The following is an 11,294-nucleotide window of genomic DNA, read 5'->3' on the forward strand; positions in this document are numbered from 1 at the left end:
ATAGCTCGGGGGACTGAGCTCCTGCCTAGGCACGTGCAAGGACCTAGGTTCAGTTCCCAGCACTACAAGCCACGCTGGCTCTGCCCCTGGAGCACACTGAGCTGACAAAGAATCCGGGAGTGGTGGTGCCCGACTGTAATCCCAGCACTGAGGAGGCTGAAAACAGGAGGATCACTACAAGTCCAAACCGTATAGCGAGACTTTGTATCAAATATGTTTAAAAATTTTTTTAAAAAAAAAATATAGGTAAGGGCTGGAGAATAACCCGACAGTCTAAGCGCTTGCCTGACAAGAGCAAGGACCAGGGTTCGATCCCCGGTCCAGCGTGCCTCCATGCCGGCCCCTGAAACTGAGCATGATGGCTCACCCCTGTAATCCCAGCACTGGGGAGGCTGAGACAGGAGGACCACTACGAGTCCAAGCTGCATAGCGAGAACCTGTACCAAATAAATAGAAGATTTTTTACAATCTAAAAGAATACAGGTACATTCAGGGACTAATAAGAAAACTGGTTTATAGGAAAGATCAGAAATTCCCCCTTAAGACAAGTATGAGATTTTTGTGGTACAGCCAAATGGAAGATACATTTTTGTGGTTAATGTATTTGTCTCAGTTACTTTTTTTTGTTGCTAAGACCCAAGTTTAAAGGAGGAAGGGCTTATTGTAGCTGTTTGTGGAATTTCAATTCATAGTTGACTGGCTCTGAGATGGGCTGTGCGGCAGAGGGCCGACGCAGAGCAGGCAGCAGGGGGGCGCAACCAGCGTGAGCCTCTTCAGGTCCCTCGTGTCCTACCCAGGCCACCCACCTTCAGTCCAGGGGGCACTCTCTACCTTAATCCCAGAGTTGTACTTTATTTTTTTCACTGTTTAACTTTATATATACATTGCACTTCAGTATACATTTGTGATACAAAAATCTATATAAAACCCAAGTACTTTAAACATCTAAAAAGGAGAGGAGATACTATGTTTGATTTCTGATACTTTTTGAATTAAATACTTTCTAAAATTAATTTTCCAGGAGAAAATCCAAAATCCAATAACTTTCAGAAGGCTTTGTGTGCACATAAATTCACTGTTGGAGTACGATTTTTAAAACAAGACACCATTGGCCGCTTTCTGAGTCAGAGGGAAGGAGCCGCGGCGGGGAACCAGGCGCCCCGCGACAGTTTCCAGCACACAAGGCAGAGCGCCGCCGCGGTCTAGCGCTGCGTCCTGCATCCAGCGTCCTGCGCCGCAGACGCGGCCACGGCCGAGAGCCCCACGGCGACCTGTGAGGCTTCGGGGGACATCTAGATACAAGCTATGGTGGTATTCTGTATTAATTACTTACAAATTGACACTCTGTGGACAAAACATGTCGTCACAAGCTGAGTGCAATTATTGCAACATCTGGAGTTTATCCTTAACCATTTCCTGTTTAAAAATTTATTAATACACGTATATTACATAATGCTTACATGCATTGTTGAAAATTGGTTCGTGCACATAACATCTTAATTCATTATTTTATCCCCTTTCTCTTCTCTTTCCCTCTTACCCTCCGACCATTTCTTTTCTCTTTTTGGGGGGTATTTTGCCCATTATTTTTATTAGATTGTCTATTTTTCTATTGTCTCCAATGTATTTATATATTTATTTATTTAGTATGTATCTGGTACAGGGTCTAAAGGGTCTCACTAAGTAGATCAGTCTCCTAGTGAGTCTCCTGTTTTAAGCCTCCCAAGAACTGGGATTATACATGTGCACCACCACACCCAGTTTCAATCGTCAACTGAGGGTGCCCCGGGCACGGCCAGTAGGGCACGCTGGGAATCAAAACCCGACCGCTGAGCTCTGTCTGTCGAATATTTTTTATATTCTGGAAGCAAGTTCTTTTAGGGGGCGGGTGGTACATGGGATCGAACTCAGGGCCTGAGGCTTTCCAGGCAGGTTCTGATGCCACTGAGCTATCTCCCCAGCTCCATCCATCTCTTGATCTCCTTCATGGATTTTTCTACATGTTTGCAGCACATAATGTTTATATTCCAAATGGAAAACACAATCATTTATTTATTGATTTATTTAGGAAAATACATTTAAACAGCCATATTTAAATTTGCAGTTCCTGGGAGAGAAAGTTCAATTATGATACAGATTTGAGTTATCTGTATAGTAGTCAGAGAAGTAATTTTAGCCATTCTCTCTCTCTCTCTCTCTCTCTCTCTCTCTCTCTCTCTCTCTCTCTCTCTTCCTTTTTTTTTGGCAGGGTCTCACTCTGTAGTGCAGGCTGGCCTTGAATTTACTGAAGTAGCCCAGGCTAGCCTGAAACTCAAGGTGATCCACCTCTCTCAGACTCTCATGTGCTGAGATTACAGACTCCCATCCCCACACCCCGGTCCTCCCTTTTCTCACTATATCCTGAATAAGTCTTGGGGTAACATGGGGGATGGTAATATACCAGAATTCCTGGCTAAATCAGAGACTAAGTGGGCAGGGGTAACTCTACTTCATACAAGTTGGGAAGGTCTGGGATAGAAATAAGGAACAAAGTGACACTGCAACAAGTGAGAAAAGAATTCTGCTGTGGAGAACGAGCCCAGAGAATGCCCTACAAGTCACAAAGGGAAATTATTTAAGAGATGAGGAGAGCGCAGAGACCCACACTATTATGTCATTGTCTCAGTTACTCTTCTCTCCTTGCTGGGACAAATGCCCAACACACAAAATGAAGGAAGGAAATGTTTTAGTTCATAGTCACTCATAGTCCGTACTCAGCTTGCTCCAGGGCAGAGTGGCACATGGCAGAGAGCAACTTTTCATGGCAGCAGCAAAGAGCAGAGAGCAAAGGGAGTGGCCGCAACAGTAATGGCTACAGAAAGCGAGTCCAGCTCCATTATGTTGCCTTCAGGCTCTCCACCCCAAATTGCATGCAGTACTCACACCCATAATCCCAGCCGCATTTACATGCATCATCACAGCAGCGCTCATACCCATAATCCCAGTGGATCACCAGTTAATTACAAACACTAGATGTGCGCCCCATGACTGCACGAGGTTTTGGAGGGGACAACTAGACACAAATCATAGCAGTCATGAAGATGAACAGATGAGTGCTGGGTGCAGTTCGGGCATGCGTACGGCATTCTGAGTATCCTGAAACATGGGTGATGGGTGGAATACTGTCTTGTCCCCAACACTTGACCCAGAGTCTCAGCAGCTACTAACTTTAAAAAAAAAAAAAAAAAAAGATGGTTTTTCTCAAACTATAAATTCTTAGCTGAGAGATGGCTTTTTAAATAGGTAGTCCAGTATCCTGCATCCAGGTAGTAGCCCGGTCCTGGTTTCTGCACAGTGAGTGGTCCTGCATCACCGCATTTGGGCTGTGCTCAGATCTCCAGTAGAACGGGGGCAAGGAAGAGTTCCTGGCTCCTAGAGATGGGGTGCTGAAGACTTTTTGCAGTACATAGATCCTTAGTGTCCAGATGGTGAAGAAAAAGATTCTTAACTTTCTCTGCCTTGCTAGTAGCAGTCCTGGATAGCTGAAGCGTGTCTGTACACAGCCATCAGTGATGTCTGAGGACTCATTTAGATCCAACCCAGCAGATGGAAGCCCAAAGGGGCAAATCAGGTCACTGATGAATTCTACACACAAAGTTTCCTTGAAACACAAACACAGGTATCCACTCAGTGAGGTCTCTGGTTGCTTCAGTGCTGCAACAGCAGAGCTAAGCAGCTGTGACAAATGCTGCATAGCGTCGCCAGGCAAGGTGGCACACAGTTCCACTGCGCCGAGAGGTTGAGTCATGAGGACTGCATGAAAGCTCTGTGACTAAGTGGGATATTATCTCAAAATCAAAAAGTAAAAAATAAAAATCATCTGAAAGCTGGAGACATGGCTCAGTGAGAAGACCCTGTATTCAATCCCCAGTACACTCCCACACATGCATTAAAAACAAAAGACTGTATGGTTGGAAAGTCTAAAATATTTACTATTTGACTAGTTAAGGAGAGTTTGCTAACCCTTAATTTAAGAGATTTTAATAAAACCCTTAACATAGTCATGAGCATATAGGAAGTACTAATAAGTTATACATGTTTTTTATTTTGGCTTTTGAAGTGCAACCTTGATTGCTAACGTTCTTGTTATTGACAATTAGATTTGTAGATTTCAGACACTTTGGAAGAACAACCCAACCTTGCTAATTTACATGTAAGCAGTAGTTAAATTTGTCACTTCTCTCTGCTTAACTTAAAGGCTTATATATACAAGATTTCAACCACATGGATTTTTATGTTTGGAAATCACATTTAATTCAACCATCTGGAAATTATTTAAACTTAAAAGCATTAAAAGGCAACAGATGATTTCATATATATATACATATATATATTATTATTATTATTATGTGAACAAAAATGTCCTAGTTTAGGATGCCAGGACAAGTGAAGTTAAAGGCTTTATAAAATCACTAATACTAAGCATAATAAGGGAAATAAAAATGAAATACAATTAAGGTATACTACCAAGACTTGTCGCAAATGAAAATTAAGAATGTGCTACAGTAGCAAAATTTTAAAAAAATAAAGACTCATCGACCCAAAGATCCATTTTCCTTTCGCCTTAAGCACATATAAAAGATTTCAGCAGTAAAACTAAAATTCTATGATGTGGCAATACACTGAATGTTAACCCAAATAATACTCAGAATCAAGAGAATAGATATTTCTCCTGAAATATACAGGAATTATACCAATTCAATGTATTTAATTAATGAATAGGAATTTAATATTACCTGTGATTTTGAGAATAATTGGACTGAGTTGACATCTCAGGAAGAAATACCAAAAAGTCACTTGTTAAGTAAAAGAGGGGAATAGCACCCCCTCTTTCAGGAGGGCTTCAGTGCTGAGCCCGGATAGTGATGGGGAAGAAGAGGACTGGCTGTGAAAAGGACAGTCTCCCTGTACTCAGTCCTCAGCCTCTGCAGGGCCCAGAAATCCCCCTGTCTTGCAAAGCCATCGGCTTCAGCCAAGATAAAATTTGAAGCAGACCTAGGTTGTTTGTGATGCCTGACCAGCTTCTCTGTTGCACATACTTACCTTCTCATGAAAGTGTTCTCTTTCCCCACCATGCCAGGAGGTTGCAAATGAGGAGAACATTCCATTTCTTCAGTACCCAATGCGGCAGTTCCTTGCTTCATATGGTTACCCAGTACACATATGTGACTAATAGAAATACTTAATTTTCTTTTATTTTGATTAATTTAAATTTAAGTGGCTCTAAATGATGGGTACCTGCTGTGTTGTACATCATAGTGAGTCAAGGATTTTGTGCATGGCATGGGCTTTAATTGCCCTGCTTTTCCTCTGCACCATGTAGTTCTTTCCTCACCTTTAATATTTTTAGTAAATTTAAAGCTATGCTACCTTTTTCATTTGTCTTGACCAACTCTTTTTGTAGGCTATCAAGAACCTTGAAAACCTGCCTAGGAGTTCATAGCACCCCAGAACCCCAATAACCATAGGTTCTAAACTGCATGGGCTTGATATTATCTTTAGAGCAATGAAAACTACTGAGATTTTTTGCTGTCAATGACTATTGTTTGAACATGGCCCCTTACTATATAGATAACCAGAGTTGACACTAAATATTCTCTACCTTTCACTATTCTCACATCATTCAATGTATACTTGTCCTTTGTCCCATTTCTTTTTTCTTTTTTCTTTCTTTCTTTCTTTCTTTCTTTCTTTCTTTCTTTCTTTCTTTTCTTTTTTTTTTTTTTTCCAGTACTGGAGATTGAACTCAGGACCCTGAGCTTGTCAGGCAAGCACTTATTCTACTGAGCTATCTCCCTGGCCCATTTTGTCCCATTTCTAAAACTCTTTTTACTCTTCTGATAAATTAACTACGTAAAAGGTGAGTAATACGAGAAAAAAAATGCCAAGAGACTCTACCTCCTACACCCAGCTTTTGTTTGTTCGTTTTTATTTTGGTTTGGTTTTTTTGTATTTTAGGACAGCATCTACAGGGTCTACAGGGTCTCACTGCATAGATCGGACTGGTAGTAATTCTCCTGTTTTCAGCCTCCCAAGCACTGGGATTACAGGCATATGCCACCACCCCCAGTCTCAATTGTCCTCTCAGCTTGTCCCAGGGGCAGGGCAGGCACAACATGCCAGGGATAGAACCCCAGCTGCTGCCTCTGCCTAAGTAGGCTCTTCAATCTGTTGAGCTATTTGGATGTTCCTTCGTTTGTTTGTTTATTTGATTGTTATGGCAGCCATGATAGACTTATATGGGCACCTTCCCAAAATCTCTAAATAAGTTGTTTCGTAGATCAAACAGCACATAAAATCTTGTTTAAACTATGCCCTCGTGTTTATGAAAGAAGAACCATCAACCCATGATCTGACCTCTGTGAGACTGTAACATGGTTTTTCTTTCTTTTTCTTTTTTTGCAAGACTTTCTTATTCTCATTTTAGACACAAGACCTTCCCCAAGTAGAATTGAGGCTGTCTCCTCACTTTTGTAATTTTCAAAATGCTTAGTGCATGGAACCACTAAGTAATTAACAGCATATGGCGAGCAGCAGAAAAAGAATGAGCTGAAAGCTGCCTCCTCCTGCTATTGTTCCCAGGCTCTCCTCCAGCTGGTCCCTAGCAAGGGAGCCATTCTGAAGAGAAGAACTGAGGAGCTTTTTAAACTGTGAGCTGCATGAAGCAATCAGCCAGCACTTGTGTCTTTGTCCAGTGACAGGAACACCAGAAGGGCCTTAATGGGACAGAACAATGACCTATTTATTCTGATATCCTGTCTCCTACTGAGACTTATGCCAGGTTCTTTTGAGAAATGGCTAAACACCACAAAAGCACCCTATTGTGTGCCACTTGCTGGCTGATAGAGTCCGGGGACTTTAGAGTGGTGGGAAGGGTGGTTTTCTTCCTGAAACACGTGGGATGTGTAAACAATATCCAGGCATTTGTCCTCTCGCTTTGGAGTCCAGAGACCTTTGTTAGCAGGAGTTCATAGCTGCAGTTCATATGCCATGAATGGTGACGACACCCACACCACTGTGTGTGTTATTATCTCAGTTGCCCTTGATTTCTCTACACTGCCTTCGCTCTCCAAGTGATCATGTTGTCATGTTTTCTGAGCTTTTTATTTTCATCGTGGTTGAAACATGAATGCATTTAATCTTCCATTCGTGTATATGGAATACTAATTTTTCTAGTAACACGTACTGATTGCATCCACAAAGAATTTATACTAACTTTAGCTGGAATGTAACCACAATTATATTACTGTAATAATGATCACTTATTATTTTGTCTTTACTTGGAAGTCATTTTTCACATAGTAATAAAGATAAATAAAAAATAAAAATAAAAATAACAAAAATTACTATTTCCATCCTGGAAAGCTTTAGAACATCAGCTGCATCCTTCCATGTCCTACTAATTGTACTGTTTTGTCACCTATCAACTGTTTATACAATGAATTATTAGCTTGCAAATATAACGTTTTATATCGACTCATGATGCTCCAACAATTTTAATTTCCCAACTGAGCAGCTATTGGTAGGGCTCAGGAAATATCACCCAAAAATAAGATCACAGAGGACAAGAACAAAATGTTATAGACAACTAAGTTAGGTAGAAATATTACAGGCAGTCAGACAGGGTCAAGCCCTCAGAGCACTCAGTGCAGCTGGGGTGCTGGGGAATCACTGAAGGCCAGCCCTCAGAAATAAGTGACCTGGCTCCATAGCAAGAAATTTAAATTTAAGGAAGCTGTTATTCAGACTTATGCAAGAGCTCTAGAGAGCAAGGGCCTTCTTAAATTTTGCCCCCTAGTCACCTGAGTCCTTGCCATAATCTGAACCTGAATGAATCCTTTAGGTTTTTTAAGCCGGATGATTTCTTGTAGCCCCTCAACTCTGCCATTTTAGAATTAAGCAAGCCATAGACAATGTAGATGAATGTGACAAGAAAACTTTGTTTATAGAAATAGATTCAGCAAAAAGAGTATGATCTACTGATTTTAGATATTTTTGGAATACATAAAATGAATATAGATATCTCAGTATTTGATCTCTACATAAAATTTCATCAGTATACAGACAGTTTTGAGGCCAGGCATGGTGGTACACACCTGTAGTCCCAGGACTTGGAAAGCTGAGGCAGGAGGATCACTGTGAGTTCAAAGACAACCTGTATTACATAGTGAGGTCCTGTCTCAAAAAAAAAAAAAGAAAGAAAGAAATTGAAGAACATTTCCTGTAATTCCAGCCCTTGGGAGATTGAGGCAGGAGGATCTTGACCAGACAGAGGACAGCCTGAACTCTATAGTGAGTTCAAGGCCAATATGGGCTACATAGTGAGACTCTGTCTTTAAAAAACGATTTGAGAACACCTCGCTGAAAACACAGTTCCAGAACTGGGATTTTAAATGTCGCTTATTCCTTCAGTAAATTACTCATGTATGCTCGCAAATGTTCTTTTCTTTTCTTACTCGCCCATTTCCTTTCCTTGTCTGTCAAAAATCTTACTCATTCTTTAAACGTTAAATTTAAAAATTTCTTCTCCTATGAAATTGTCCCTTCTTGCCTTATCTGCCCAAGTGCAAAATGACTCATGCACCCTCTGTTGTCATATAACTTTTGGTTTAGAATTCTATACATGAAGTCCTTAAACTGTCTTAGATTATAATTAATAAAACACATGCCCATCTGCTCATTTGCCTTTAAGGTCAAGGCCATCTTGAATTTGCCTATTTTTCTCAGTAATAAAGTATATTGCATTCTTGATGATCTTTAAGTATATATTGAAATAAAATAAAATGATTTTTTGGCACTGATTTGTTCTTCACATTTTATAAGGTGTCATTAAAAATAATCTCACTCATAGCACTGCATGCCACAAACCAATGCCCTCAAGGCATGTGGGAAGTACGTGTGCCAGACTCTTGGCTTGAGACCATCATCCTGGCCTACACGCTATATTTTAACAAGCTGATATACCACCCACTATTAATAATTACACTCTAATTTTCTGATGCTGTGGAACCCATAATAAGAAATTATAAGTGTCCAAGCCTGCTACTATCCTTTATGAGAAAAAGATTAGTCTTAAACAATTTCTCCAAGTTATTTAGCCATATGCACTGCAGTCTGGAATGTTCTGCATGATAAACTATTGGGGCTGGGAAGTGGAAGCAGTCATGAAGCTGGAGTGGGGAAGAGATGAGGGTTTCACTTCAGTGCTGAATCTCTGGGGGCTCGGAGTATAATTCCCTCTAGTTTTGTGCTGTGTGAGATTTTTCCAGTAAAAACCTAATTATTACAGTTCAGTTAAAAAGGTTTTTTTTTTTTAAAAAAAAAATGTATTTGGTGATCTGGTACAAGGTCTTACTACACAGCTCAGACTTGTGGTCTTCCTGCTTTCAGCTTCCCCAGCCCTGGGATTCCAGGCATGGGCCCTGTGTGGTGCGGGGGATCAAACTCTGGTCCGTGCGCTTGCCTAAGCAGGCAGTTAGTTCACTGAGCTATCTTGCAGGCCTTGCTAAAATATATTTTTAACCCTGCCTTTGCATTTAATAGAATATTTTTCTTCAGGGGCCAGTCCATAAGAGCATAATAGATAGATAGATAGATAGATAGATAGATAGATAGATAGATAGATAGATAGACAGACAGACAGACAGACAGACAGACAGACAGACAGACAGATAGATAGATAGATAGATAGATAGACAGACAGACAGACAGACAGACAGATAGATAGATAGATAGATAGATAGATAGATAGATAGAAAAAGAGAGAGAGATACAGACTGAAGTCTCACAAAATTCACTTTTCTAGCCTTCATTTATCTTGTACTAATTCTTTCTAAATGATCTATTGGTCAGGATTTATGCTCCAAGTTGTGGTAATTTTTTTAATTGTCTAGGGAAGGCCAAAAGCAGAATAGTGTAGACTAAAGGGAGTAAAAAAAAAAGATGTACTTCTTCTTTTTTTTTTTTTTTTTTAACCGGGGGATTGAACTCAGGCCCTTGCAATTGCCAGGCAAGTGCTTATTCTACTGAGCCATCTCCCTGGCCCCAATGTGCTTCATTAATACCAATTACTATTTATTGATTACATTATAGACCAAACCTTGATGTACTGTTTATTAATATATGCAATACTCTTTGCATTCCATCCAGTTAAATAGACCCTACTTATTACCTAATTTTGGAAAAGAGTTGGTGTGACTTGACCACATGCACACGATTTACAATGAGAAAACTGGAATTGAAATCTATGTGTCTGAGTCCAGATCTCCTACTTGTGAGCACTATGCCACATAATGTAAAATCAACCATTTGGCAGAATTAAACAAATTTACCAAAACAAATCCAAATCCCTCTCTTCCATTGCCTGATGGTACACCACAGTTTCTCAGCACAAGCCCCTCCTTAGATTACGGTTTTTACACTTCCGCATCTTTCTCAATGGACTGTGTCTTGTCAATGGGCTGCACATTCTCCTCTGGAATAGTTAGTCCTCTTGCAATGACAAAATCCCTGAATCTTATTGGCTTACAATTGCAGACATCTCCACGGCTGTGCAGTGTCTCAGCTGTGGATTTGAGCAGGGAGAGGCACCTTATAGGTATGCTCCACACTTCTCTTATTCACTGCCTCGGCTGCTGGAAAAGCTGCACAGCGCAGCCCCAAAGACAAGCAAGATCTCTCATGGAAGCTTGTCATGCTTTGTAATGTTTCTGTGAGAAACTTTAGAGAACCTCTTTCAAAATTTATCACATGGTCAGGCATGAAGTTAATGAGGCGGTTGGTCAGATGCTTACTTTTCTCCCAGGAAGTGCAAGAAGATATACAGGAAAAAAAAAAGGTAATCATTCTGTTATCATTAAAAAGTAGAGTAAGTATTCATGAAAAGTGATTTAATCTAAAACTATTTTCCTTCTTTCCAGTATCCATCTAGTCCTGGCATTATTTCACTGACAGTCTTATGTCCCTAGGTATTGATTTAACACCCAGCCAGAGTGCGGGTGATCTACCTACTCCATGGTTTAAAGTTCTCTTTGAATCATGCAAATAAGATCTTTCCCAAGTCTTAAGTCCAACTTTCCTTTCCTAAAGTAATCATAACATGTTATCCATTCTTGCAGCAAGAACAGGTTTGCTAAGGTGTCATCCATGACATGATAATCAGGACGGTTAAAGAATATCTACTGGCAACCAGATCTCTGGGGACTAAGGTTACATTTAGAACAAAGAAGGAGGAGGATTATTTAGGATTTCTTGTA

The sequence above is a fragment of the Octodon degus genome, unplaced genomic scaffold (assembly GCF_000260255.1).
Source record: "Octodon degus isolate 3935 unplaced genomic scaffold, OctDeg1.0 scaffold00059, whole genome shotgun sequence".
Lineage (NCBI taxonomy): Eukaryota > Metazoa > Chordata > Mammalia > Rodentia > Octodontidae > Octodon > Octodon degus.